Below are 24,448 nucleotides of genomic sequence, written 5' to 3' on the forward strand. Positions count from 1 at the left end.
CAATTGTATCTCCCTCCACTTCACTTCCAACTCCATTCATTATACCTCCCCATACTTGAATGCCTTTGCAAACACTCCCATATTGCGTGCATTGAATGATGCTCCAAGGCCTTCCAATGCCAAATTTTGTCTTGCCGTTCTTTGTCTTTTGCCCTTGGATGGCCTATCCAATTCCACGCCTAGGGATCCCTTCATCTTTTTGTTAATCTTTGTAGTTTTGGTTGGAGTATCCATGTCATCATCCCCACACTCTGTAGCAACCACCCCCTCAACATCCCCCCGACACTCCATAGTAGCCACCCCATCAACATCCCCCATGACTATGCCTTTATCCTCTACCAAGGAGGTACTATCTTGGGAGCAACAAAGTCTTCTTTTGTAAAACTATAATTCAAATGACTTATCTCTAGTGTGGCCCCAATCATGTCTAACATCTTAAAGAAGTATTCCCATTCATATGGCTCACTACCCAAGGAAGACTCCTTTTGTTTCTCCTTCATAAACGTTTCCTTTATATTTTTCCATTTAGATTTACACTATTTGTTAGAAAAATACGTTCCCCACTTGTGATTCCCTATTAAGAGAAATCCACATATCTTTGTACAGTTAAGGAGTAACACAATTTGTGGTAGTCACCATATGTCAGTGCTCTTCCTCTTTCTACCCCTTGGTTGGCTTGATGCTATGGCTTGCATCGTGGTTGAAGGACTTGAACCAACCAATCTTTGAGGATTGATTCAAGTTGCAGTGATACTTGGTGTGACTCTAGATGGTAGTGAAGTTGAGAGCACAAAATGGGTTTCGAACACCCCAATATTTGGTATTAGAATAGATATCGAGAACTAGATAGGTTGGTCCTGTAACCAAGAGGATACCTTAGGTCAACAGGCAGGTCTGGTAACAGGAGGATATCACAGGACATATACATGGATATATCAAGAAGGGCTCATCAATAGACTTAATGACAATATGCACTTACTACTGTCCTGTCCGATAAGCATCACGTAGCCATGACAATTACAAACAAGAATTCCCCAAAGTAATAAGAAGAAAAAGCTTAGACTCCATCTTGTTAGATCGCATTCCAATGTGTTGATCTCGCACCACCTTGTACCTGTCATCTCATTTGCATCATTGTTGAAGAGTACCTTGCAATATATATATATATTATAGGGAAAGTTGCTTGGTCAAAGACTGGGGCGTGGTGGGTTTCTAGTTTTGGTAAAAATATAAGAGTGATACAAAAATGCTACTTATAGGGGAAGGTGCGATTTCCCCATCTTTCATGAACACATATACACGTACTTTTGGGGAAAGATTGGCCGTCGTTCCACTCCACTGCACCTTCAGCGCTTTGCACTGCGGATGAAATCCGCAAGATTTTCTAAATTCAACCTCACGAAGGTTGGTGGAGGGGCGGCGGTGACGACCATGTCTATCAAACAAATGCAAAGCTGTTGTTAAAGTTCTCAACCGCAGGGTAAAGCAGGTACATGCTGGACATCATCTTGTTCTCAGAGCTCTTCAATTGCCGTCGTTCTATAAACGAGAGTAGTTACTTCAGGATAACACTTGTCGTAACTAGTTTTCTATTCACTAAATGCAACTTGATCCTTTGTGCATTCCCATTTGAAGTTTTGTATGTTTTAGGTGTCACCAGGATCTGGACAGAGACTATGCATACTCTTTGTGGGAGATGGGAGAGAATACAGGGCAGCTTGGAGACTATGATGAAGAGGAGAGATGCTTTTCTCACGACATGGGATTCTGGCACCTTTTTCCTCTTACAGACCCACATGGTTTGGCATTATAGACCTCCTGACTGGGTGTTCACTCAAGTACCCAGTCTCTCAAGCTTTGTAATAGACTTCCCCCTTGTAGGGCTGCTTTGTAATTGGTTTTGCCTTGGGACACTTTGTTCTGATGTGTGTTAATAGAATTTTCACTTTTCTCTAAAAGAAAACTAAAATCTCTATTTTGAGCTCATCCCAAACACCTAAAGCTAGATTATTATACACACAGAAACATGTCACAGTTTTCACTGCATACGGGAGTATGCCTGGTTAGGTATTCTGCAATGTCATGCTCCACAAATGTCAGTACTCTGCTGATCCTGACAAAAGCACTGCATTTAGTGGAATCCCTTTTTTTTTTTTCCTATGCTGTTCATCTAACCCTTGGTCTAAGGATGGAATGCTGTAGAAAAGGATAGCATAGAATGAAGATCATGAAATAAGCCTTCCAAAAGGTATTGGTGAACTTATCATCACATTTTGAAGTTCAAGCAATCAAATGCCTTTGATTATAGTATCATCAATCCACCCATCATGCAAAAGAAAAGCCTCTTGATAAATGACAAACTCCATGACAAAGTGGATCCTCCACCTAAGCTCTGCCATAGGCACACTATGTGGTTGTTGACTTGTTGTGTCTACAACTACACTCTTTTTTTCTTAAGTATGTGGGGTCTATCACCACCTAAGATTGGAGCTTGGCCTCCATACTTGGATCAATTGACCAAGGTGGTGCCATAGTTAGATGTGTGCATCTAGTAGTATGGTGAGCCTTTGGACTTTTGGCTTACGAACTTGAAGCACATTGATGTAGTTGAATGCTTTTGAATGCTTCCCATATACATGACGAAGGAAATTCGGTATGGCAGTCTCTATTTTATGTCAAACTCCCTTCTGCCACAAAGTGAATGAGGTAAGGGCACCACTTAGTAATGGAAGAGCGGACTAGGACGCTATGCAAGAGGGAGAGGAGCTTGTGAGGGAGAAGAGAGGAAAACTAAGAGAGAGAGAGAGAGAGAGAGAGAGAGAGAGAGAGAACTACAAAAAATAGATGAATCAATAAAACTTAAGAGGGCACAAGAGATGGAGAACCCTCAAGACATAACCAATATACACAATATGGACACCAATAGCATGGGCTTATTACACTGTAGAGCATGCATAAGCTATAGTAAGGGAATGAACTGCATAAGCTCATGAGAGAGAATAGGGAAGGCTCAATAGGGCTGAAGAAGGCCTCTTGGCTCTCTCTTGCAAATTACAAAAGAGAAGCTCTCTTTATATAGGCCTTGAGGGTGTTTAGGGAGGAGGTTAAGATAGAATAGGAATTAATACCACCAAAGCTGCATTAAGACGGCTCCACCAATGTGGAAGCTCCATCTAGATGTTTTGTTGACCAATTTTGTACTTAATCAAGTTCCATCATAGGTGAGTTGTTTCCATTTCCCCCCCTATAGCTTGAGTCCAAGAGCTCTCCTATAAAAAAATATAGAGAATCTTCATAAAATAAGATCATATCTAGTAATAATGGAGAGAGAGTGGTGATAATTTAACATTACTACTACAATTAAGGATGATTTGAGGGTGATTTAGGAGGGGAATTCTAATGATTTATTAGCTTAAGAGAAAGGAAAGAGAGGGGAAAGGGTTGGGAGTCTAATGAATGATATTTTATGGAAGTGTTAAGTGTGGGGAAGAAAGTGTGGGTGTGTATAAAATTAGGAGGTGGTCTCCATCGCAGTTGGAAAAAGTTGGCGTCCACCATTTTGGCCATATCTCCTGACTCGTAGCTCCAAAAAATTATAAAAAAATACCAGCCGAAACTTCAACTCACGCGTTACAACTTTCATGTTGAAAAGTTTTTTTAGATCGGAGTGGAAGTATTTTTAAAAAATCTTACAAAATCATGTGCCTGATTTTTCTTCCACTAATGCTTCTAAGAAGGGTCCCATTTGTTTGAATAATCATAAGGCTCCAAAGCCATGACATTATGAGCCTCACATGCCATTTGGATGGCTTCAAATTCATTTCATGTATTTTTTTTTCACATTACACATTTTCCCTTTACTTTCCTCCATTGATCTTTACTCTTCACCCTCTCTTGGTAAACCGGTCTATGAAATATTTCCCTCTAGTGATTTCGTGGATTTTCCAAGAGGTTCTTCCTACCCTCTTCTTTATTTCAAACCTCCAAATGTACAAAAAATCAAAAAAGTGTTAGGCAAATATTTTTTTGTGATTTTCTCGGATCAATACACTCACTTTTTACCTTCTTGTTAGAGAAGGGTTTTTTCTCATGTGAACACTCTTTAGGGTGTGGTACTATATAATCTCTTAGGATTGTACTTCAATTCTATTATTCTCACATTAGTGATTGTGACATGCTAACACACACTCTCTTTCTTGTTGTTCACTATTCATTGAGTGTGTGTGCAGGCAACTGTGTATTGATTGAACAACAGTATTAGAGCCATATCTCACCACCACCATTGTCACCATGTAGCTCTTGAGCTGCCATTGCCACCATTGCCACCATCTAGCTCTTGAGCTGCCATTGCTACCATTGCTGCCATTGAGATCTCAACTCGGCTTCCACTTAGGTTTCTAGTTGTTGTTTCTGACTCAGCCACTAAAATCATCGAGTTGCTTCACTATCGTGCTGCTCGCTGAGCTACTCCAATGCTATCTATTGCCTTCATAGGGCTGCCTTCTCTAGCTTTGTTCACTACTTTTGCAGAGCCCCTCACATCGCCAGCTAGTGTGCCACTACAGCACTATAGCTGCCACACAAGTTGCCAGTCCCACCAAGCTACTCGCTAGTTGTGCCATTGGTTCTAGGTAGCCGTCTACTTGCACTCAATTCTCGTTAGTTATTGCAGATATTGTTGTCTTGTAGCCAGCGCTGCCTCCTTGTGTCTGTTGAGCTAAAATTTCAGTGGCCTGACTTAAACAGCCCCAAAACATGCTTCATTAATGAAGAAACCTTGTTGTTTTAAAAAGAAATGTGATCCTAGAGAGTTATTGGATCCCACATGCAAAACTCTACTTTGGGTGCCCCAAACTTTCTAAACAAGCATGCAACTTGCCACTTATCCTTAATCTCGTTTTTGCAGGTTTCAAGAGCGGTATTTTACTGCCCACACCCTGTTCACGGAGGACATCGCGGCTAGAGCTTCCCATTGTTTTCTACTACAATTTGGCATCCGATTCCAGCCTTTGGCTCCACTTGTGAGTCATAACCTAGTACATTGGAGTTGTTGCCTGCGATTTGCACCCTGTGTCTACTGATATCATTATCTGGAGTTGTCGCCATCAGTCTAATACTGTCATGTAGTCGTGGGCTAGGCATTGCAGGCTATTTTAGATATCTTTTAGTGTCATCATTCTGATGATTTAGGCCATTTATTGTTGGCCGATTGCATATTGATGTTGGCCGATCTGTTATTTTATTGGCATTATTTTATGCCTATTTATTCGGCTCCCTCCTCCTTATTTTGATTATCATTCACTTGTGGATTCTTAGTGCAAGTCATGTTGGAGAGAGGGAGCTAGTGCCATTGTCCACACAGCCAGTGACTCATTGTTGTACACGACTATCTCGTGTTTGGTATATGGATTCCATTTCTAGAGTATATCTCTGAGTTCTCCCTTTGGATTGTTCTTTTGTTTTCTCTTCTCTCTTGTGCTATGCAGTTTATTACAACAATCTTGTATGCTTCCATTACTGCATTCATATTCTTTTGTTTTCTTTTGTTTTCTCCTCTTGTGTTGTGCTATCTATTAGAACAATCTTCTAAGAAGAAGTCAAGGCAGAAGAAGACCGTAACTTGTAGATTCCATTCTCCTCATAACTTGAAGAAAGAACCTGTCTCAATCCATGATCAAGAATCCGAAAAGAATCCACATTAAATTCGACCAAGAGGCCGAGGACACAAATCTTGTGCACCGAAAGTAGATGGTATCCTAGGGTCGGCATATAAAGCACCTCGGATGTATGGGCACCACCTCGTTCATTTGGAATAAAATGCATGTCACATCGTCCTTGTATAAGAATAGATGAATTATCATCGATGAGAATCTAGCCATGCGAAGGCCGCAAATGAGCAACACTTGCTAAAGGAGTCATGTGTCATGAGGCACCACTATTAACAATCCACTCCCAAGTATATCAGGCCGTCAACGCAACGTCAGAAGTTGTTAGGGTCGAATCCTCAACCACCTCCAAGTGGATGAAAGTAGCTGGATGAGGGAGCAACCACCGCTCCGAAATCCTTTGAAGATTTTTCTTTCTTCTCCTTATTGGGGTAATTCTTTTTCCAGTGACTTATTTTGCCACAGATGTGGCAAGTAGATTCCTTTTCTTTTGGATTTTTTCTCCTTCTTTTGGTCCTTTCCCTTCTTCTGAGAGGACTGACCAACCAAGGCCTTAGATTTAGAAGCATTGCTCCCTTTCAATTTCTCCTCCAAGACAATAGAAACCAACTCTTTCCCTTGAAGAGTCTCAAACCGCCTTGAAACAATCAAGGCAGAATAAAAATCACTGAAACGGGGCAGTAACTGTGAAACAAGAGTTATCGCCATGTCTATAGAAGTGATCACCTTCCTTGCGTTTTGAACCTGCATCTGAAGCTACCTTAGCTTGTTGATATGCTCCCGCATAGAAGATGACTTGTTGACACTCACAGTCCGCATCTACACTTTTAAAGAAGCTTGCTTCATGATGATCATTTGATTGTACATCTGATCAAGCTCTAGCCATATCTCCTGGGCCACCGTCAAATACTCAATATGAGAGATAATAGGTATAGTACATGATAGAAATAAAAACAAGTGAATATGAGCATTGAGGTAATCCCAATGTGCTTGAGCCTTTGCCAACTTCACCTTATTAACTGAAAGAAAGTCGGGACTCATCTCGTGAAGAAGAACGATGAATAGCGGCCGTAACAAGCTCCGCCAAATCATAGGACTCTAGAATGGCAAGCAGCATAACCTGCTAGATGCGGTAATTCTCACCATTGAGCTTTTGATTTGATGGAAGAGTCGGTAAGACGGGCATGTTCCGGTCCATGATCGCCTGAAACTTTGTCTCGGTCTCAAAAGACAAATTCACCTATAATGCTTGCACAAAACACAAAAAGCAGCCCCCTCTGACTGTGAGAATACAGCCTGCTAGGGCTCTTGTCCGCTCGTCCCGCTCCTTCTTCACCCGTTGGAGGCGATGAAAAGATAAAATTTGCACTTGAATGCCCAAAACACAGCCTTCTTCCTTCTCTAATAGCAAAAACTAGTAGCAGCTTCAGCAAATCTTCTCCTTTCTTGCATGCCCACTCTCGTCTCAGCCTTGCCTTGATGCGCAGCCCTCCTGCTCGCCCTTGAACACTGAAAACACAGCCTTGTATCGCGCTGAAATCTCCTCTTCAGGTAGGTCTAGATTAGTCCTTCAATGCTTTGATACCATGTCAGAGTGAAGTAATGCAAAAGCGAATGACTAAGACAAAGAGTGAATAGAGAGAGAGAAAAAGAGACAGTGAAATGCAGAAAATTTGTAGTGTAAAGCTATATGCAGAAATATACACGGATGTAGAGAGAATGTCTACGTATGTCTCCACCTTGAGGATCTGTAACGTGCCTGCCCAAGGTGCTTCCTTGGCGGTAGGTCCTTAGTAGCCCATCAAGAGATGTCCTAGAAAATGCCATTTGGGATTTTGATGAAAACCCTCGGAGTTTACTAACTAGCGGCTCGCTTGAGTCTACCCTACAGTGGAAGTTCTGCCCATTCTCACGAGGATCGACGTGAGTCTTTTTGGTCAAATCAACTACTAACGGTTGATTAGTGTCAGTGGTTCGAGTTTCCATTCCTTATAAAAATTGCTGATTGAAACGGGCTTGTGTTGTGCTAGGTTCAAAGAGAATGGGAGACAAAGAGGGGTGTGGCACTTTGATCCCTTCTACCCATGGTTCTACAATGATGCAAGTCAGGCTTTCTAATCTCTAATGGTTCATAAAAAATGTGATTTTTTATTCCTTCTTAGGAAAGCTCTCAGCTTATCGAGACCACCCAACGATAGGTCTGGATCCATCGGGGTCCATCCTCTCACTTCGCTTGAGAGAGTATTTTTAATTACCTAATTACCTACCATCTTAGGTTCAACATATAAAAATAACTTCTTCGAATTATCTCTTGATACAAATTCATTACACGTTTTTAATTCATGACTCAAAAACAGAGTTAAGCAATCCTTTCTCAATATTTCCTTTAAGAAAAATAACATTTTACAATGTTTTTTGTTCTAACTAGAATGATGTCGATTCTCTCCAAGTTTAGTTCCTACACTAGTATTGGAACTTCTAGGATACTATTTGGAATTCGAAGGGTAGTTGGTAGTTTATAAGAGCCTAAGGAGTTTATGACCACAGCCCCTTGGTATCCTCACCTCCTCCTGCTGACTAAAGTTCCCTATGACAAGACTTTTCACGTCATGATTGGTCTAGACTCACTAACGTGAAACAAAAAAAGAAAACCCCTTGGAGTACGTTTTATTCACGCTGGCCTTAGGGAGGTCTAGCGCCATTAAGAACATTGCCTCAGTCGGCGTTCTGTGCTCATCGGAATACTGCGTAGTCGATAATCTGTATCCGATCATCCATATTTTAGCCTGATGATAATAGGAAATATTGCTACCTAACTTACAATCACAAACATATTATTTCAAATGCATTATGCATAAACTTTTAACAAATTTATTTTCAAGACAAATCTTTTCTTTCCAAAAATAATAATATCAAGGCAAAACTTAGCGTAAGTGGCAACATCTTCCAATAGTCTTCTCGGATTTCCCTTTCCTCAAGATCTAGTTCGAACCGAATCTAAATAAGAATTCTATTTTTTAGAGAATAACTCCCTTGGTAGACTTTTCTGAATGGAGTTTCGTGGGTCCTTGTCCGTGATTAAAAAAAAGATCGTAATTAGTTTTATTACGAAAAGTATTCTTTTGACAATTTCATCTCAAGGTCTTTTATATACCGAGAATTAGCATCCGTGTTTATCCATCAGAGGTTTCGTTAGATTAATACAAATAAAAAATATTAAGTCTTTTAGGGACACAATACCTTCCTTGTACTCTCCTTGGTACATCTTGTACAAATCCAAATTACCCCTTGGAATTTGCGGTTAAGAATTCTTTCAAAAGATTATATGCATGAAATAAATAAAATTCTATTTTATGAATGCAACTTTTTATTGCCAATCCAGGATGATGGCATGCTAGCTGCTTTTATTATCAATATATAGTACTTGGGGATCCATGACGAGTGCTTGGTTGATGGTATTTGTAGCTTCGTTTGTAATCCTAGCACTCGTCATTCCGTTTGTAGTGATTGTGTTCGCAGCATTATTGACAGCTTCTGCCTCCGTGACGTTCATAGTTTTCTTCTTCGGAGTCATGGTCTTTAATTGCGAGATTGTAAAGGGGATTTTTGGCAAGAGAGCTTGGGGTTGTCGCAATTGGACTGATAGGAATTTGATTGATGGGGGATGGCGATTACTAGGAATGTAGAAAATTTGAGTAGAGTCTTGATCCCATAGAGAAGTGGGGGTAGAAGGAATAGGGGATTCAATTCCAAGAACTGCGGAGTATCCTCCTTGTCTTCGTGACGAGAATTCCCGTCCTTATGCTTCTCTTGTCCCACTCCCTCTTGCTCTATACTCTTGAGAAGAGCCTCTTCTCTCTTGCTTAGGCTGCCCTCGAATGGTTCCTCTTGCCTTTTATTTATAGTTAAATTGAAGAAGAAGGGTTGTGGCAAAAAAGAGGAGCTTTTTATGGAGGGTATCTTAGCAAATTAACAAACTGGAAGCTTTCGAGATGCAATCTGATGTCTTCAATAACTTGGTTGATTTGCTCTATTTGACCATCGGTTTGGGGATGGTAACAATACTGAAGCAGAGCTGGGTTCCTAGAGCTTTGAACAAACTCTTTCAAAAGTTTGATGTGAAGAGAGAATCGCGGTCGCTGATGATTCTCTGGGGTAATCCATGTAACTTGAAAATTTCCTTAATGAAAAGCTTTTCAATATTGAAAGCCTTGTAATTGGTTTTTACAGGAATAAGGTATGTTACTTTTGTATCAATGACTATCATTATGGAGTTATATCCTCCTTGTACCAGGGGTAATCCAACTATGAAGTCCATGCTGATATACTCCCATTTCATTTGAGGGATATCAAGTGGTTGGAGCTTTCCTGGCAACTTGACACGTTCAACCTTAATTCGTTGGTAGTTTAGGCATTCGGTGACATACTTGAGTACATCACCCTTGAGTCTTTCCCAATAGAAGCTTCTTTTGACTGTATTAAGAGTCTTAGCATAACCAGGATGACCCGAAAATGGAGAATTGTGAGCTTTCCAAAGTATTTTCTTTTCGAGTTCCAGACTTTGCAAGAATACATAGTCTTGTCTTGAAATAGGCAAGCTCCTTGTTTATGGAAAAATCTTGATACTTAGTCTTGAGTTTTGGATTTGAATTCTTGACGGAAATTTCTCTTAACAATCTCTGATAGCTTGGATCCTTCACTACCTCTTCTTTAGCCATTTCTCTGAGAGGGTTATTGGGCATTGAAATCATTGCAGTAGGAGTTCCATTCCTAGAGGGTTCCTCTAGGATCAGGGCATTAAGAAATGATTTACGGCTTAGGGCATCTGCAATCACATTCTCCTTGCCTGGTCTATATTTGATTTCAAAATTCCTGCAAGGTCTCAATCCATCGGTTTTGTCTCGTATTGAGATCTAGTTGAGTAAAAATCCACTTTAGACTTTTATGATCAGTAACTAGAGAAAACCTATTACCAAGCAGATAATGTCTCCGTAGTTTAAAGGCATGAATTACAACAAGTAATTCTAGATCATGTGTGGCATAGTTTCTTTCGTGGATCTTTAATTTTCTTGAAGCATAGGCTATTGGATGTTCTACCCAAAGCAAGAGAGCTTGTGTCAATTATGACTTTGAATTCTTTGCTCAGGTTAGGTAGCTTTAAGATAGATGCAGTTACCAAACTCTGCTTAAGCTTCTCAAAGCTAGATTGTCTGGCAGACGTCCATATAATAGAGTCTTGCTTTTTGAGGTCGGTGAGAGGCATGGCGATTGAGGCATAGTCTTTAATGAAGACTCTATACCAACCCGTTAGCCCTAGAAAGCTTCGCACTTCCTTGACCATTGTTGGGGGTGGCTAATCTTGTACATCTTGGACCTTGATAAGATCTACTGAAATGCCATCTGTCAATACTATGAATCCTAAATATTCAATCTGCTTCTTGAAGAAGGCACATTTCTTCTTTTTAGCATACAGTTTGTGGGCTCTCATTGTTTTAAGAACTACTCGTAGTTGTGGTCCATGGTCTTCCTTATTCTTGGAATATGTTAAGATATCATCAAAGAAGACAAGAACAAAGTCGTCAAGGTAGGGTCGGAAAATGTCTTGCATCAATTTGTTGAAGGTGGCATGAGCATTTGTTAATTCAAATGACATCACAATAAACTCATAATAACCGTATCTTGTGTTAAAAGTAGTTTTTGGGATATCTTCCTTCCTAATTCTTATTTGATAATAGCATGATCTGAGACGATCTTTGAAAAGACCTTTGCTCCCTGGAGTCGGTCAAGCAACTGGTCTATCTTGGGGATTGGATATTTGTTTTTCACTGTCACCTAGTTGAATTCACGGTAATCGATACAAAGGCGGAGTGTCCCGTCTTTCTTTTGCTGAAATAGTACCAGGGCTCCCCATGCTGAATTACTTGGCCGGATGTATCCCTAGTCTAATAGCTGCTTGAGTTGTTTTTTAAACTCAATGGCTTCAAGAATTGACATTCGGTAGGGCCGCTTGGCAACAGGGGTAGCGTCTGGAATGAGTTGAATTTCATGAGATGGTTGATCCTTGGCTTCACTATCCTGCGTAGCCTTGTTGAGTTTAATTAGATAGACGGGTAATCCCTTTTTTAGTCCTTTTACTATTCGGGAAGCTTTAGCTAGCCGAACCTTAGGGTTCCTTGCTTCTCCTTGAGCGGTTACTTATTCTCCCTTTGAGTTTTGAAATGTGATTTGGCCCTTTCCACAATGGATATGAACATTATTTGAAATTAACCAATCCATACTTAGTAGACATTCATAAGCCTTGAGATTTATAATTCGGAAGCTCATTTTGGAAGAATTGCCACCTAAGCTAAATTCTACCTTGCTAGTTTGTTGTGTTGATAGAATTTCTTTGTCGTTTGCTAACTCCACAAGCAAACTAGGTGCAAGAGTAGTGTTTATGCCTAGCCTTTTCACACATTTTGGTGATACGAAAGAGTGGTTACTTCCACAATCGATTAAAATTCGAAAGGGTTTACCTTGATAATTTGCTGGTGTTTGAATTATTGAGAATTGGCGATTTGGACCCTTCTTATTGAGAGGGGGCATGTACTCTGGCTCTTTTCATATTGGATTCCATTGTGGGATCTTTATCATTACTGATCTCCTTTAGGTTTATTCCAGCAACCTTCCCTCTCATATCTTGGCTTTGCTTGCGAAATTGACCTTGGTGGATATTTGGGCCAAGCTTCAGGCAGTGCCTTTTGAAATGTCATGGTTCCTTGCAATAGAAGCATCTTGAAATCTCATTACTTTTTTCTGTGGGTACAAAGTTTTCCACTGCATTTGATTTGGCTTTCTTCGTCCTATTTAATTGGTACTGCCCTTGGGTCCTTTTTGCATAACCTTGGAAGTTGCCCTTATTCTGATTGTTTTTGTTCCAAATTTTTGCATTTATTGGCCTTTGTTCGATCTCCTGAACTATTGGAGCTACTCGGATCAATGCATCTTGTAAATCCGATGGTCTCATTGATTCAAGGTGTATATTCAGGGGCGGATTTAGACCATTGCAAAATTTGGATACTTGCTGTGAAACATTCATCATAGGTGCATATTTTAGGAGTGTTATGAATTTGGAGTAGTAAGCTTCTAGGCTTAGGCTTAATTGCTTTAGGTTGAAGAACTCATTCATCTTCTGGGCTTGATGTGTGGGTGGAAGATATCTCCTACGCACAGCGTCCTTAATCTTGTCCCAAGTGATAGCGCTTTCGGACGTTCTTTGGTCCTTGCACCACTGTTTCCACCAAAGACATGCATCTCCTGTGAGTTTTAGTTTGGCAATCATGGCTTGATTTGACAGTGCAGTCCCTGCAGCAATAGTGAAATAGTCTTCCATAGATTCTATCCATGTTTTTGCTTCAGTCGGAATGTCCCTCTCCTTACCATCAAACTTTGGTGACTTGTATTGCTTGAGAAGAAATTTCTTCTCTTGAACTTCTATAATATTGAGATTCGGAGTGACGTTCTGGGAAATTATGCAATTTTTATGATCAATTTTCTCTCCAACCATATTCGAAAAAAAAGATGCTTACTTGCTTAATCTACTTCATTAATTTAGGAATGAAATTATGTACTACTTGGCCTTTTGATAATGATCAGCGTTTACACTTCAAAAGAGAGTTTTAATTTTTAATCATAATTTTTTTTTCATCAAACAGATAATATCTTCCTACTATTCCTGATTATCAAGGAGATAAACAGGTGGACAAAAATAATTCTTTAGGAAGGGAATACATTATTCGAGTAGTTCAGGAGCTCATATTATTCTTGGAAAAGGTTTTTCTACCACAATCTAGGCATGGCATTATGATACATCCATAGCATAGTAATTAGAATTCTGTGAATGGATATTGAGAAATCCATATTTTAGGGGAAGATCAGGTAATCCAACTTTCTTGTAGTTGTAGCAATTGGAGCGTTCTATAACCATGACTCAATCAGCCGGTATAATCTTTGTAACCTCCTCATAGATGTACCGGTTTAATTTGACTTGTCGTCCTCTAGTGAACATGTTTGAGTTTACTTTGGCCTCATAGAAGAGATAAATCTTGGCAACCTTAAGGATTTCCATCCACCTTAGCCTCTTTAAATTATTATGGAGGTAAGCAAGACGGTTTGTGTCAATGTAACAATACCCTCTGCTTAACATCCATCGTCTTTCGTAATACAAGGGTGAAGGATTGTCTATTTGATCTAATATTCGCATCATCTGGTTTCTCCAGCTGAAACTATGTTAGCAGATTAGTCAGCTCAGGTATGAATCTGTGATGTAGAGGCTACAACATTTTATGTAGTATATATTTGGCATTTTGTAGTGCCCTTTTTAGGGCTAGGGAGCATTTAATGCTGGCCAACTACATTTATTGCTCCCTCCATTTTATGCCTATATATTTCTAGGGCTCCTCCTCCTCTTCTGTACTTCAGCCATCATTTGTGGATTCTTCTGAGGAGAGAGGAGTCGGTGCCAGGGTGCCCACACAGCCAGTGACTCACTGTTGTATGCTGTTGTCTCGTGTTCAATATGGATTCCGTTTCCCGGGCATACATCTGAGTTCTCATATGTATTTGTGTTTATTTTTTCTTGTCTTGTGTTTCGGCAGTTTATTTCAGCATGTTGTTTATGCTTCCATTGCCGCACCACTTCTGACATGGTATTAGTTTTTTAGGTTCTGTGTTTCTGCTGTGTTTTATTGCTGATTTCAGGACTGATTTACCCCTTTGCTGCCCTGGTGAGGACTGCTGTCAACCTGATTGCAACCAGATTTTGGTTTTCATACTCTGCGTTTTGGTCAACGTATGCATTGCATGCCTGTCCTACACCTCCTGCTGCCTGTGTTTTCCTCATCAGGCTGCTGGCAATAGTTCCCTACACCTGTTTAGGCAGTGTACAGCCTGTGTTTTGCTATTTACAGCACTATTTTGGGCTGGGCGACTGGCAAAACAGGCCGTTTTTGCTGTTTCTAGCAGATTTCAACTGATTTTTTGACTTTGTGCAGCAGATTTGGCTTAATTTGATCAGTTTTTGGGTTATACTACATGTGAACTCTTGTTTTTTGCAGTCTGTGCTCGTGGTTTGGCTGTGTTCCTTCTCCCAATCCCTTCTTTTCTCTACTTTTTTTTTGAATCCTCTCCAGATGGCTCCTCCATACACATCCATTGATGACAAGCTCCATGGACTTGGTTATTACACGTGGAGTGCAGTGATGAAGGCTTGGTTTATTCAGAATCGGTTATGGTACGTGGTTAATAGAGCTGTGGCACGTCCTCGACAACCTTTTCCAGTTCCATTTGATTTTGATGAAGACAACCATGAGGAGGCTGTGCTTACATGGGATTTGGATGATGCTCGTGCTTATTTGGCGTTACTTTTGTGTATTTCCAAAGAAGTCCTACCGGCGGTCACCTCCTGTACGACAGCTTCAGATGTATGGTTGAAGTTACAGTTGATGTACGAGGCTCCTTTCACCGTGCGGGCCGTTACTCTCTATGGCCAGCTCCAACAACTGAAGTTTGAATCCAAAGATACGATTCAATCCTTCCTACTTCGTGTTACCTAACTCTAGGACCAGCTTCGTACTATGTAGTCTGCCCTATCAGAGGCACATCTTGTTGGTACAGTACTCTACAAGCTTCCTCAAGAATTTGATGGAGCGGCGAATGCTTTACGAGCGCAGACATCTACGACTCCTGTAAGTTTTCTTTAGATATCCTCTATGCTACTTGAGCATGAGGCTACTTTGCGCCTACATGGGCGGCTGTCGTCACATTATGGAGGTTCAGGTGAGGCTTTTGCAGCTTCAGAGAGGGGTTCAAAGATGAAGAAGTTGAAGGCCCAATGTTACCACTGTGGCAAGAAAGGTCATTTACGGAAGGACTGCAAAGAGTTAGAGACTAAGAAGACGAAGCAGGATGCGGACTCCTTCGACGAGTCATCATTTGTCTCAGATTCCGATTATGATCCTCTGGCCAAGGTGCAGTCCAAGGCATGGAAGGGATTCTCTTCTTCAGATCGTGGGAAGAGCTTGGTGGTCCCTTCCTCAGCTGCTTTGTAGTAGTGGTGATGCGCTACATCCCTCACGACTCTCTAGTGCCAAAGAGGGAGTGTGAGAGGGTGGTGAGATGGGGCAGATGTGCCTCACCTATATGTCTATACAGATGCATAGGATCCAGAGAGGGACATCCCTGACGCATCGCGTGAAGTCTAGCAGGTACAAATCCTGGAGCTAGGATTGACATTCAGGTTCATGATGGTTGGTTACTTGATAGAGAGCGGGAGGCTTTCGTTTGGAGCTCACATGAGGGGACACTTTGGCGGTTCTGGCCGAAGGCGGGGATTCCATGGTCACATGTTCAGAGACATATTTGGCAGATTGATCTTGTATGTCCTGAGTGACATAGGTGACATAACACAGAGAGCTGCTATGATTCTTCTCTATTTTCAGGTGGTGCCGTTATGATCGACATTGTTATCAGATACTCTTCGAGGCATCTTGGTGGTGGGATGGCCAATCACTGCTTGGATATCCATGGTTCTTCTGGTGGTTCTATGTTGTATAGTTTATGATACCCCATCATTGTACTGTTGTATTGTATCAGATTACCCCTGATTTGAGAGAGGGTGTTAGCAGATCAGTCAGCTCAGTTGTGATTCTGTGCTGTAGAGGCTACAACATTTTATGTAGTATTTATTTGGCATTTTTTGATGCCCTTTTTAGGGCTAGGAAGCATTTAATGTTAGCCGACTGCATTTATTGCTCCCCCCCATTTTATGCCTATATATTGCTAGGGCTCCTCTTCCTCTTCTATACTTCAACCATCATTTATGGATTCTTCTAAGGAGAGAGGAGACGGTGCTAGGGTGCCCACACAGCCAGTGACTCACTGTTGTATGTTTATGTGGATTCCGTTTCTCAGGCATACATCTGAGTTCTCATCTGTATTTGTGTTTATTTTTTCTTGTCTTGTGTTTCAACAATTTATTTCAGCATGTTGTTTATGCTTCCATTGCTACACCACTTCTAATAAAGGAGTGCATTGCTGACATAAACATAACTTGGAAAATCAAGAATCGTTTCCAAGGTTTGTCTTTCTGCCAGAAAGCGATAACATATATTAACAAGAGAAGATTTTCACCCCTTAAGGGCAAGATATTTTATGCTGTAACTTAACTAGTTTTATTTACTTGCATCATGTCCTATATCAATGTGCGCTCGATGTTCTAAAAAACGCCGTTCGGGATTTTGATGAAAACCCTCAGAGTTTGCTAACTAGGCTCGCTTGAGTCTACCCCGCAATGGAAGTTCCTCCCGTTCTTATGAGGATTGACCTGAGTCTTTTTGGTCAAATCAACTACTAACGATTGATTAGTGTTTGTGGTTCGAGTTTTCATCCCTTATAAAAATTAATGATTGAAACGGGCTTGCGTTGTGCTAGGTTTAAAGAGAATGGGAGACAAAGGGGGATGTGGCACTTTGATCCCTTCTGCCCATGGTTCTAAAGTAATACAGGTCAGGCTTTCTGATCTCTAATGATCCATAAAAAATGTGATTTTTTATTCGTTCTTAGGAAAGCTCTTGGCTTATCGAGACCACCCAACCATAGGTCTAGATCCGTCGGGGATCCATCTTCCTGCTTCCCTCGAGAGAGTATTTTTAATTACCTAATTACCTACCATCTTAGGTTCAATATATAAAAATAACTTCTTTGAATTATCTCCTGATACAAATTCATTACACGCCTGACACAAAAATAGAGTAAAGCAATCTCTTCTCAATAGTTCATTTAAGGAAAATAACATTTTACAATGTTTTCTGTTCTAACTAGAATGATGTCAACTTGAAGGTATTATTCTCTCTAAGTTTAGTTCCTAAACTAGTATTGGAACTTCCAAGATACTATTTGGAATTCAAAGGGTAGTTGGCAGTTTGTAAGAGTCTAAGGAGTTTATGACCACAGCCCCCTGGTATCCTTACCTCCTCCCACCGACTAGAGTTTCCTACGACAAGACCTTTCGCGTCATGATTGGTCTATACTCACTAACGTGAAACAAAAAAAGAAAACCCCTTGGAGTAACATTTTATTCACACTGGCCTTGGGGAGGTCTAGCACCACTAAGAACACTGCCTCAGTCGGCATTCTGTGCTCATCGGAATACCACCTAGTCGGCAATCTGTACCCGATCATCTATCTTTTAGCCTGATGATTTTAGGAAAGATTAGTACCTAACTTACAATCATGAACATCTTATTTCGAATGCATTATGCATAAACTTTTAACAAATTTATTTCCAAGACAAATCTTTTCTTTCCAAAAACAATAATATCAAGGTAAAACTTAGTATAAGTGGCAACATATTCCAATAGTCTTCTCGGATTTCCCTTTCCTCAGGATCTAGTTCGGACTGAATCTAAATAAGAATTCTATTTTTATGAGAATAACTCCCTTGGTGGACTTTTCTCAATGGAGTTTTATGGGTCCTTGTCTGCTATTAAAAAAAAGATCTTAGTTAGTTTTATTACAAAAAGTATTCTTTTGACAATTTCATCTCAAGGTCTTTTATATACCGAGAGTTAGTGTCCGTGTTTATCCATCAAAGGATTCGTTAGACTAATACAAATAAAAAATATTAAGTCTTTTAGGGACACCGTATCTTCCATGTACTCTCCTTGGTACATCTTGTACAAATCCAAATTATCCCTTGGAACTTGCGATTAATAATTCTTTTAAAAGATTATATGCATGAAATAAATAAAATTCTATTTCACAAATGTAGCTTTTTATTACCAATCCATGGGATGATGGCATAATAGTTGCCTTTATTATCAAAATATAGTATTTGGGGATCCATGAAGAGTGCTTGGTTGATGGTATTCATAGCTTCATTTGCAATCCCAATACTCGTCATTCCGTTTGTAGAGATTGTATCTGCAGCGTTATTGGCAACTCCTGCCTCCATAACCATCATAATTTTCTTCTTTGGGGCCCTGGTCTTTAATCGTGAGGTTGTAAAGGGGATTTTTGGGAAGTGGGGGTAGAAGGGATAGGGGATTCAATTCCAAGAGCCTGCAGAGTATGCTCTCATTGTCTTCGTGATGAGAATTCCGGTCCTTGTGCTTCTCTTACCCCACTCCCTCTTGCTATGTACTCTTAAGAAGAGCCTCTCCTTTCTTGCTCAGGTTGCCCTCCAACGGCTCTTCATGCCTTGTATTTATAGTTAAATTGAAGAAGGGTTGTGGCCAAGAAGAGGAGCTCTTTATGGAGAGTATCTTGGCAAATTAGCAATTTGGAAGCTTTTAAGATGTAGTCTGATGTTGGCAATTTGATCTTTTAAGGTCCAGAGAGGCTGCCACTCGGATGATCTTGCTTCAATCTAAGCCTCTTGTTGAACTAAGAAGAGGGGGAGATTGCTAGAGAGTTTTGCTGTGATTGAGGAGGAGAATTCAGGCTTTTTCTCGTGCAATCAGGATCTCCAAATTTAGGAGAATTTATGCGTATTTTTTAAATTTAAAAAAAGGGGGGGGGACCTGTTTGTCATCATCTTTCTCTTAATCTTCTTATTCTCTTCATAAAGCTTTAAGCTTTTAAACTTGCCTTGCTTTGCTAAGTTTTAAATGGGTTTGGTTAATTATGACTTATGGCTCATGACATGTGTTCATGTGGTGACTTTCGTGAAGGATGGCTACAATCCCTATCAACTTGGGAAAGTGTCTGGTTACGAACTTCGGACTATTTTTGTTCAAGATTTCCCCTACTTAATGGTCTAGAATTCTTTAAATGTAATTGCGAGAAGTCGGGAAGATTGAAAATAAAGTCGGAATATCACAAGATCTCAGTCTCCATCAGCCCTGAGGGCAGTCTCCATGGTTTGCGGTTTGAAATCTGTGAGAACAACTGTAGAAGACTGTTGAAATTAGGGCCAATAAATAGGCCAATAGGAAATCATAGAAAAAACTAGGTAAATGTAGCCGATTGACAATTGTGCTGTCCGACATACTGCCACATGTCACCTGCTCCTGGTCGACCTGCCACGTGTCATCTGCCTTGTTGCACCTGCTGCTCCTACCTGTCTAGGAAGTGACCAGCTGTCCAACTCTGACAGCTTCATGTCTAGCTCTTCTCCTAAATCACCATACAGGAATGCAGTTCTAATATCCATCGGATTAAGCTCCAGTTCCATAGATGCTACAATGGCAAATAATATACGGAGAGTGGGCATCTTGACAATAGGTGAAAATACTTCCTGAAAGTCAATCCCCTCTTTTTGTGTATAACCCTTAGCCACAAGCTTGGCTTTGTATTTGGGTTTGCCATCTACATACTTGATTTTATAGAGCCATTTGTTAGGAATGGCTTTTCTATCTTCGGGCAATGGGACCGAATTGTAAATTGGGGTTTGCGTCCTCTTTTGGGTGTTCTACCTCCTTTTTGGAATGTAGGCCATTCCTTCCTTAAAGCATACTTTTGTCTTAGTCTTATTAGACCATGCCTAGACTAATACAATGGCAAATACATGTGTGCAACCCGTACAAAAATTTTGGGTGCAAGAAATGCGATTGTGGATAATGATGCATAAGAGTAAGCTTGGCTCTAACAAAACAATACAACTATAATAATGTGGTATCCATGAGGTACAATAATAATATATAGAGGTGTCAAAATAAATCCGGTACTTTAGCTTTACTTTTACTTTGATTTTCTTTGACTTTAGCCTTCACAAAATACTATTAACATTCTCTCTCTCTCAGAGACGAGTACTAGTTCCATGGCACTCATGTCAGAGGTAGACATGGAATGCTGTCATGAGGATGTGAAAATTTGAGATGCTTTAATCTTTCTGATAACATTTGATTAAGTTATTAATCAAATGTGCAAGGTTTCTTAAGCACATATGATGCACATGGCAGGTATTCCATAGTAACAGGCCAAGGACCCCGAGGATATAGTGGGTGTTAAAAGGCAAAAGTTGTGATAACTTATGCTGAATGGGTTCTGTTGGTTAGTTGGTACCAGATTGGACCCTAGGGCAATGGTTCGGCCAAGTAAGTATTGGTGGTGATACTAGGGACTAGTATTAATTAAGTATTGGTAGTGACACTAGGGACTAGCATTAATTAATTAATTAATGCTGATCTAAGGGTCAATTGAGGTTGGGGATCACTCTAGGTTGCAAATGTCATAGCTAATTTAATTATGGATGAGCACCTTTAATTTTGGGCAAGGTCAAAGGACTGAAATCAATTTTCAAGGTTATTTAATTCTGAAAATTAATTAAATGGTTGGATAATGCTGAAAAATGGATTTAGAAGACTGTCACTTGGCAAAAATTCCCATACAAATTGAGAAAACGTTTTTGGGGGTTGGATCTCAGTCATTTAGTTAGTTTACAGCTTGCGAGAGGGAGAGAGAGAGAGAGTTGTTGGTCTATTTTTTGATCAAAGAATAGCAATTTGCTGTAGAAGACAGCCATCTAGGGGCCTCAACAGGCAAGGGACAGTAGAGAGTCACCTTGTAGGGGCTAGCAACAACATTGCTGATTAGATGACAGCATTTTGGAGGTGCTTCGCAGTAACTATATTAAATGCAGGCTGGAGCAGGCAGCAGGCAAAAATTAGGGTTTTCTCGCGAAGAAAATCAGATTTCTCTCTCATCTTGGCTTTCTCTCACCTTCTTCAATCCATTCTTAGGAGATCTCAATATTTCTCAGCCATTTTGAGCAGATCTTAGCCAAATTTGGTGGATAGTAGAGAGATCTCTGTTGTAAACCTGAAATTTCTGCAAAAATTAGGGTTTGACAGCCACCTTAAAACCCGTGCCAATTGGTGAAGGCATCGAATACTGAATTCAGCACCTGAAATTTGTGTAATTGTCAAGGAATTTGGATGCCAGCCCATTCATTGTAATTTGGGGCAGCAGTTGGCTAGTTGGTGGTTCCATTTGTGCAAGTCATGGGGGAAAAATCAAGGGGCAATTTACTTGAATGGATCGCTGATTGTTGCTATAGCAAATAGGCTTTTTGGAACAACAAAGGAGATTGTGAATCTCTGCTTGTACTCATTCCATTACCAATCAAGTTAAAGAAATAACAAAAGGGGCCCCAATTTTGGGGTCAACACGGTGTCCAATGTCCGAGATTATTAAGGTAATTTGTGCATTTCAAGCTATATTCGTTTATTGATTGCTATAATTAAATGCTTAATCAAGGAATTACCGCCCTTTCCAAGAAGGAATGTTGGTTTAAAATGCTAAAAACAATAAATTAAGTAGCTTTGAAAAAGGAATGGTTCTTATGGAGAAGTAATACATGCCGTTGATGAAGAACTCTAGATGATGATGATGATGATATTTCTCAGAAGATGGGAGATTCAATATGGATATAGAAGTGAGGGCTCATGAGTTTCCACAAATAGCTGTACCTGCAAAATAAAACCTCACATGCAATCACTTCCTATGAGAGAGTGCTAGTCTTCAATTTGTGCACAGGACATAGAATATTATTGGTTTGGGAGATGGGTTGAACTCCAAGCAAGCCTAAATTGTTGTTCCACACTTAAGGATCCAAAACTGTGAATAGGTTATAGTACAAAGATTATGAAAGGAAAAATGTGCAATTAACTCAGGGAGAAATGGCTAACCAAGGCAAGCCGAGACTCCCTAGGTATGTCTTGACCTTAATGTGCCATAAGTAAATGTAGGACAAAATAGGAAAAGGGCTAGAGTGTTAGAGACGGAGCCAGCCATATCGGAGCCAATGGACGTATCAAACTGGAGGTCCTTAGATACAGTGTAGTGCGTGTGTGTGCATATTTCTTTTTATTTTATTTTCTTTGTTTTCTCTGTCTTTTTGAATTCTCTTTTTTTCTCCTCTCTCTCTCTCTCTCTCTCTCCCCCCCCCCCCCCCCCCCCCCCCCCCCTTTGGACCCCTTTTTCTTGTCTTTTCTTTTTGTTGCTTTTTTCCTTGTTGTAAACAATTACATTTCCATATAACTAGGCATGTAGCCTTATAGAGATAAATGGAAGTAGGAAAGATGTTAAGGCAAATTGCATATAATATACTTGGTTGAAAAGAATGGAGTTGTTAATTGGAGTGTACACATAGAAATAGAAGATTGAGCCTTGAACCTTGAAGCACATTGCCTCGTTGTTGATGAAGCGATTACTGAAGAAGAACCTATCCGGGTGGATGAAGACTTGTGTGCTCATGGATAAAACAAGTTATTATTGCTCCTCAAGAAATAGATGACCATTAGATGTTGTAGTGAAGGTATGCTATTGATGAAGAAATTGGATGTCGCTTCAAAGGATGCTTTTATTGTCGATGATGTTGTCTTCATGTGTTGTAGTTGAATTTGCAGAGCTCTTCGAAGTGCCATCAAGTCTTGAATGTGCATTGCTTCGTTGTGTCACTTGTTTTCTTGCATTCACTTGGTGAAGCTTTGAGAATACCATGAAATATATTCAATGTCAAAAGATAGAAAGAATTACAAGCAACTTGTGAGCATTTCAACATCGTACCTTGAGCAAAAGTTGTGATGTCATGCCTTTGATCTTTCTCTCACATATGATGTAGCGTTGTTCCAAAATTCAAAGAAGCTTTAGCTCTTGTCAATGCAAAAAAAAAAAATGTATACAAGGAAAGGAAAATCAGTCACATACAGGGTTAGTATTTTGTGGTTTTTGGAATCTAACAATCATAGAAATTTGGATTGTACTTCAACTCAGCGAAAGCATCTAGGTCAGTTGGTTTCATAGCTGGTCCACAAATGTAAGTAATCAGATCGCTAAGCAAGGATGGTCTTGCAAAGTGGCTAGCAATGTGTAACTTCTTTGTAGTGAGAATCTTATCAATCAATGGGTGATATTTTAACTTTGAGGGCAACATTAGATTCTGAGAGAATGATGGGGTGCAAGGAAGTGGTCTCATAATAAGTTGGATTAGATTGAAGTGTATTGACTGTATGATGCTACTTAGCCATTGTCATAAGACAACTGCCATCATAAGCAATCGCCGCTAACTCTTTGCAATCCTTGTACAAATGTTCCTTCTTATCACATTGATAACATTGAGCCTTCAACTTGTTTCTATCATCCATCTCTAAATCTTTAAAGGCCTCACTTGAATGGCTAGACTGCAATGGAAGCCTCCCCTGTAACTATAAAGGCATCTCATGCTCAAGAATACTTGAGGACATTTGTAGAAAATTAACTGGTGTCGATGACGTTTGGGCTGCAAAACATTGGCCACTCCATTAAACGCTAGAGGGAGCTTGTAGAGCACAGTCCCCCATAAGTTGAGCCTTAGGAAGGGTGGATTGCATGTATCGAAGCTGGTCCTATAGGTGTGTGACATGAGGTAAGGAAGATCGAATCGTATCCTACGGCTCAAACATCACCTAGTGGAGTTGTCCATAAAGGGTAACGGCATACAAGGTGAAGGAGCCTCGTACAACATCTGAAGCTTTGCCCAAATTGCAGGAGAAGTCCTACAAGCGGTTGACTGCCGAAAGAACTTTGGAGATGCAATGAAGAAGGGCGGAATATGCATGGGCATCATTAGTATCCCATGTGAGCACAGCTTCTTCATAGTTGTCCTCATTAAAATCAACTAGAAGAGGATTAGGACGCTCAGGATGCTCACAAGCTCCAAATACAATGTACCATAACCGCTTCTGCACCAAGCCAAGCTTTCATAATAGTACTCTAGGTTTGGTAATCAGGGCGGTGTAATTTATTAGTAGTGGAACAATAGG

At 40.2% G+C, this 24,448-nt stretch overlaps 1 protein-coding gene across 3 annotated transcripts in view; it reads left to right on the plus strand.

The window, feature by feature from the left end:
* The first annotated feature begins 1,210 nt into the window (after nucleotides 1–1,210).
* LOC148032907 (pentatricopeptide repeat-containing protein At1g11290, chloroplastic-like) overlaps nucleotides 1,211–24,448 on the plus strand; it is a 41,856-nt gene continuing 18,618 nt past the window's right edge. Inside the window, exon 1 of one of the 3 annotated variants that reach the window (XM_087683598.1) lies at nucleotides 1,211–1,489. The gene's annotated coding sequence lies outside the window, so the exon portion shown is untranslated. Of the gene's footprint in view, nucleotides 1,490–1,725; nucleotides 1,860–24,448 lie in introns of those variants that run through there. The other 2 variants (XR_015691675.1, XM_087683597.1) reach the window with 2 other exon arrangements.

Source organism: Lygodium microphyllum, chromosome 8 (assembly GCF_053477565.2).
Source record: "Lygodium microphyllum isolate KBCC chromosome 8, Lygodium_microphyllum_v1.1.10, whole genome shotgun sequence".
In the NCBI taxonomy this organism is placed as follows: domain Eukaryota; kingdom Viridiplantae; phylum Streptophyta; class Polypodiopsida; order Schizaeales; family Lygodiaceae; genus Lygodium; species Lygodium microphyllum.